The following is a 6000-nucleotide window of genomic DNA, read 5'->3' as shown; positions in this document are numbered from 1 at the left end:
TCCATCATCCCATGGGGTAATCATGGTCCTCCTCCTTGGGAGGGTTTACAGAAGCTGGGCAAAGTGTGTCAAATATCCCGCCTCATCTAATCTTTAAAACGTTTCGAGAAGGAGATGATGCTGTGACCTGTTTAGAGAAGAAAGCTGTCAAATGTGTGGTGGGTGGTGGTGGTGGGGGGGAATCTGGGCTGGAGCCCTAGTCCTGTCCTTTTGCAGCTGTGTGGCTCAGGACAGTTGCTCTAACCTCTCTGAGCCTCAGCTGCCTCACTTGTAAAATGGGGAAGCCAAGACCCAGCACTGTGGTGAGGAATAAGTCAAACAAGGTGTGTGACGGGCTCCGCCTGTTTCTGGAGAGGTGCAATCAATGTCTGTAAAAATGGGGCCAGAGCAGGGGACACTGTGGACGTGGGCTTTGCAGGGGTGAGGTCCACGGCACCCCGGGCACTCAGAGCTACTGTCCCTCCCTGATCCACCGATCAGGGAGCCATCCTCACTGCCAGACCCTCTGCCGGGCCGTGGAAGAGGCTGTAGTGGCCCCTATATGACCAGCTTTACCCCCAGAGGTCACTGGGCCGGGGCCAGGTGGGGAAACTGAGGCTTAGTGAGGTTGGCCCAGTCTGGCCCCGGGCGGTCCTGCAGGTGTGGGGTGAAAGGGGGGACCGGGCGGCTGCTGGGGAGAAGTGGAGAGAAGGGCGGGTTGGAACAGGAGCGGGGAGCCCACGCCGTCCTCACGGAGGCTCGAGGAAGTCGGGGTTTTCTCATTGGAAACTGGCCAGATCTGGTCTGCTGCGAAGGAGTCTCCGGCCCAAGTCTGACCCTGCCAGGGGCCACCTCAGCCTGACCCCGGCCCTGACCACCTCCGGAGGAGGGGCCGCCTGGAGGGGATGTCTGGCTCAGCACCCGCAGCGGGAGGCGCGCGGCAGGTGGGGCCCTCCAGCGGCCGGCCGCCGGAGGAGGGGAGGCTGGAGGGGCCGCCCGGCCAGCAGCCAGGTGGCCGGAGCGGGGCTGGGGCGCCCCTCGCCCGCCGCCCTACAACAGCTGCGCCGGCCCGAGGGCTGGGGAGCGGCCAGGAAGGAGGCAGGTGAGTGTGGCGGAGCTGGGGAGACGGCGATGGGGTGCCGGAGGAGGAAGGAAGGAAGGAAAGGAACAGAAGGGGAAGAAAGCGGGAGGAGAGCGGTAAGGGGACAGCAGACAGGAAGGGGGGAGGCGGGGAGGAAACAGTGAGAAAGGGGGGAGCAGAAAAGAAAGAGGAGGTCGCGAAAGGGAAGAGACGCAGAGACACGACCGGGGCGAGGGCGAGCTCGGGGAGGAAGAGAGATTGCGAAAGGAAAAACGGGGGGGGAGAGAGAGAGAAGGGAGCCGCGGGCGCTGGGCGGGAGCGCGGGGCGCCGCGAGCCGGGAGAGGGGGCAGCAGAGGGCGAGCGGCAAGCGGCAAAGAGTGAAGTGGGCACGGCGGCGGCGGCGGCGGCGGCGAGCGCAGGGCCGGCGAGCATGAGCGCGGCGGCGGCGGCGGCGGGCGCGGCGCGGGGCTCTGGGCCGGCGGGCGGGCGGGCGGCGCGGGCCGCCCAGTAGCCGGCGGGCGGGCGGGCGGGCGGGCGCGCGGCGGGGCATGCGGCCGGCGGCCGGTCCGCGAGCCGGAGCCCCAGCCTGAGCCCGCGCCCGCGCCCCGCGCCCCGCGCTCCTAAGAGCAGCCGCCTTCCTGGCGCTGGCCCCGGAGCCCCCCGGAGCCGGGACAACTGTTGCGGCGGCGGCGGGGGCACCGCGGGGGCGTGGGCGGCCCGGCGCCCCGGCAGGCGGCTCAGCCCCGCGGGCGCCGACTCCCCGCGGCGCAGCGAAGAGCGAGCGGGCGGCGGGCAGGAGGTGAGCGGCGCCCCGGGGGCGGGCCGGGCTGGGGCCGCGCGGGGGAGGGGCGCGCTGGGCCGGGGGTCCGAGCGCAGCTGGCGAGAGGGGTCGGAGTGGAGCTCCTGGAGGAGGAGGGTCCCGGCGAGTTGTGAGGTAGGGGGCGCGGATCTTCGGCTCCCAGGCTCCCCGAGAAGGGGGTGCGGGCGCCCGAGGCGGGCGGGGAGAGGTGGGCGCCCTGGGAGAGGCAAGTTCGGAGCATCGAGGGACCCGGGGTGCTGTGGAAAGGGGGCCGGGGACACCCAGGGAAGAGTCTGGGGGTGGGAGACGCGTCGGACAGCCGGCGCCTTGGCATTGGGGTCCGCGCCAGGGCTCACCAAGGTCGGGGTCGCTAAACCTTGGAGAGGACCTGGGCCGGGTCCGAGGAGCAGTTCAGGGCGCACCGGGCAGGGACGCGGCCGCTGGGACCGGCATTCGCGTCCGAGGCGGGGACCGGCGTCCGAGGACCAGTGCGGAAATTGGGTGAACCCCGAGCCCCGTGCGCGCCGGGCAGGGTTCCGGAGCCAGACTGGGGACCCGACCGGTTCCGAGGGTCCGGGCTGGGCGGCGCGGGCAATCACGAAGGCCTCTCCAAGTGCGTGTCCCTCGCTCGCCACCCGCCGCGTGGTCCCAGTGGAGGAGCCGCCGCCGCCTCCTGGGGCCGAATCAATATTGATTCCGCGCCCGGGGGCCGGGTGGCCTGGCGGCGGCCTCCGAAGCGCCTTAGCGCCAACGGTTGCCATGGCAACGAGACCCCGAGCGTCTTCAGGTTATATTTATTCTAATTATTCTTATCATTATCATTGTTAGTATTTGTTACTCAGCCAGAGGAAGCCAGAAAGGAGGAGGAAAAGCCAGTGTGTCCTGGCGCCTGCAACTGTCATCTCTTAGAAAGAGCGCCGAGGTGGGCTGGCGGGCCAGGCCCGACCTCCCGGGTCTGGTGCCCTGTGTGGCTTCCCCAGCTGGCACCCCTGGGGCAGTGGGGCTGGGAAGACGACTTACATAATCTGCCAGCATGCCTTGTGTCTACGCTGCCTCTCCTGACCTCTCTGATCCCTGTCTTAGCGACTGCTCCTCCTGCCCCGGCAAGCCCAGGCCGGGATGGGAAGAGGGAAAAGTGCCTTGCCCCAGGAATCACAGCCGGAGGCCTCCACCCGCCTCTCCCCACCACTGTGTGACCTTGAGCAAGGCGCTTGGCCCCTCTGAGCCCCTGTTTCCCCATCTTGTAAAGCAGCACGGGCTCCATGCCCACCTCTGAAGGTTGCTGCGAGGTCACACCGAGAAAGCTCTGTGAGTTCTGACTGTGTGACCCTAGGCAGGTGCCTGTCCTGCCCTGGGCCTCTTTCCTAGTGTGGAATGAGGGCCTGGACCCCAGTGTCTTTAGTCACTGGTGTCCCGCGAATTTCACTCTGGGCTGCTATGGAAATAGGGTTGAGCTAGCAAGTTGCGTTCAGATCAGGCTAAAGGGAGCTCCTCCATCACCCCCTGTCCCCTCACCTGCCAGGTGGGCTGAAGGTGGCAGGGAAGCTGGCAGCCCAGCCCGGGTCCTTGGGGTCAGCCAGGAGCGTAACCATGCTGGTCAGTGTTGCCCGGGATTGGGATCCGTCCCCCACCAACCCCTAGACCGGTGTCCGCTCAGGGTGGAACACATCCCTGAGCACAAATCCGCCTCCCCCAGAGAGGCTGTGGTCTGTGCCTGTCCAGGCTGGGGGCTGAGTGTGGGGCAGGAGGTGGCTGGAAAGTTCGCTATGGCCAGGCAGCCCCCACCCCTCGAGGCTCAAGCTGAAAGCCCCAGGGAGGGGCTTCCCCACCGTCATCATCACACTGAATTCTCCGCTCTGTCTCAGGCATCTGGGAGGTATTGGACTGGCAGGGGAAGCTGGGCGGGGGGAGACTGGCCCTGAGCCATGTGGGGGGTGTGTGTGTGTGTGCGTCCCACCCCGCCGCTCCCAGGCCACCAGCCTGGAGCTTATCGGGGTCAGCTGGACTGGACAGGCCTAGTGGGGGCAGGGCCAGCGCCGCTCAGACCTTTGTGAGTGAGAGAGAGAGCAAGGTCCCAAGGAAGCTGAGGATGCCACCCATCCCTCCCTCCCCCCTCACTCCTCTTCTTCAGCCAAACTCAGCGAGCCCCTAGGTCTGCTGCTGGAGACAGGAGCTCTGCCCTTGCTCCAAGGGAAACCCGCCTGGAGAAGCCAGTGGGGATGGAGGGCTTCCCCAGAGCTGGCGGGGGGCCGGTGGGCGCTGAGTATGGGGGATGCAAGTGGGGAGAATCTGCCCAGAGACCCTGTGGTGGCTTCAGGGCTGGGGGGCACCCTGTCCAAAAGGCAGGCAGGCATGAATCAGCCAGAAGAGAGGAGCAGTGGTGTTTTCCCGGCAGAGCCCCTCCAGGGGCACAGATGTGGACACACAGCTGGGAGGGAGGTATCCTGTGGGCAGGCGGGCAGGGCTCAGAGGTGGGGCGTGGAGGGGAGGGGGCTGCAGGACTAGGGAGCAGGGGGAGTTGGTGCAGTCGGAGCAGGGCTAGGACAGGAGAGCAGGTCGCTGCCCATCCTAGATGTGGGTTAGGTAGTGGGAGGAGGGAGGGATGGTTGGGTTCAGCCCTTGGACTGGTCCCTGGTCTGTGGGTGGAGCCTGTGATTGGGGTGGGCAGAGGGAGGTTTGGAAGAACAAGGAGGGTCTGCTTCCTGGCCACATGGTGGGAGAGGACCTCTTCCTGGCCTGGCCCTTGGCTGCTGCTGGGAGGGGAAAGTAGCAAGTAGCCACCAGATCTAGCAGCTCCCTGCCGGAGTCTGTGACAGACTACTTCACTGTCACAAGTATAAAGATTTGCCTGAATGGCAATGGGATTGCCTTTGACCATGAAAGCCAGAGGCCCACTGTGTGCTAGGCCCTGTGCGGGGCAGGCACTGAGCCCATTTAATTCTGTGCACCAACCCTGAGTCAAGCAGCTGTTGATTCAGTTGCCCTGCTGAGAAAACGGGCTCAGGGAGGTTAAAAGTACCACGGCTACTCTCATGACCCTAACCACTACGCTCCACCACCCGGAGTTCAGCCTGTGCCCAATGGTGACCCTGGCGGCTCTTCAGACACTTTGCTGAGTCTCACATCCTCCTAGTCATTGTCCTGCTCACTCTCTTCTGGACTGATGCAGAGTGTGGCCCGTCTTAGGCTCAGAGGAAAACTATCACCTCCCTCCTCGGGGATGCTCTATCTCTATTAATGCAACCTCTTGCTTCAGCTTCTCTCTGGCTGAGTCACACAACAGATTCATATTAATCTTAGGATGAACTCAGAGCCCATCTCTAGCTCTCCCAGGGTGGTTTTTCCCCAGCCCAGCCACTGTTTCTAGAAGTTGCTGAAGCAGTAGTCAACTTCTGAGCACTGTGGGTCCTTGGTTCCTAAACACTCTTCTGGCAGGCGGGGTCTTGACTATCTGGAGCCAGTGAAAGTGGGGAGGGTGACCAGAGGCCCTGCCCGCCCTGGCCACAGTCTTCCAGGGGGTGCCAGGTGCTACCCACTCTGTTGGTGTCAGCCTCAGCCTGCACAGGGCTTGCTGGCAGGGGAGAGGCCCCACCCCCTCCCTCCTCCTTCTCTCTCTCTTTTATCCTTCCCTTTCCTCCTGCCTCCAGCACACACATTCCTTGACCCCCTTCTCCAGTGTCTGACCCCCTAGGAAGGTAAAGAAGCAGCCAAGCCCCCTCACACCTGCCCCGAGACGTGACCCAGGGCGCAGGATCTGTTTGACGACTGACTATGTGAACAAATGCCTCTCTGAGCTGAACCGTGGCCGTCCCAGCACCTCTGGACCTGCTGGTGCACCACCCCCGCACCCAAGTTTGGCCCACATGAGACGAGCCGCTCTTTCCTTTCTTCCTTGGCTGCGAGCAGGTTGAAAATTTTCCAGAGGGTCTTCTCTGGACGTTCTGATGTGACCACTCACTGGTGAAGCTCTTGCTGTCTGAGCCTGGGTTTTCTCGTTCAACAGTGCAGCAACTTCGCTCCTGCCTAACAGGTTTCATGAGGGTTGCGGTGGGGAAAGTCACGGGCAGAGTCTGGGGTGTGGGAGCCCCTCCCCTCCACATCCTACGGCTGGGGGAGGGGCAGATAAAGTCAGGGACCTCA

The 6000-nt window shown here is 64.5% G+C and overlaps 1 protein-coding gene across 3 annotated transcripts in view; it reads left to right on the top strand.

The window, feature by feature from the left end:
- KIAA1644 (KIAA1644 ortholog) overlaps nucleotides 957-6000 on the top strand; it is an 82237-nt gene continuing 77193 nt past the window's right edge. For 2 of the 3 annotated variants that reach the window (XM_018048885.1, XM_018048883.1), the window contains exon 1: nucleotides 957-1081. The gene's annotated coding sequence lies outside the window, so the exon portion shown is untranslated. Of the gene's footprint in view, nucleotides 1082-1773; nucleotides 1861-6000 lie in introns of those variants that run through there. The other variant, XM_018048884.1, reaches the window with a different exon arrangement.

This window comes from Capra hircus, chromosome 5 (genome assembly GCF_001704415.2).
Source record: "Capra hircus breed San Clemente chromosome 5, ASM170441v1, whole genome shotgun sequence".
Classification (NCBI taxonomy): Eukaryota; Metazoa; Chordata; class Mammalia; order Artiodactyla; family Bovidae; genus Capra; species Capra hircus.
Note: the sequence above shows the minus strand (reverse complement) of the source record. Positions and strands in the feature narration are given on the sequence as shown.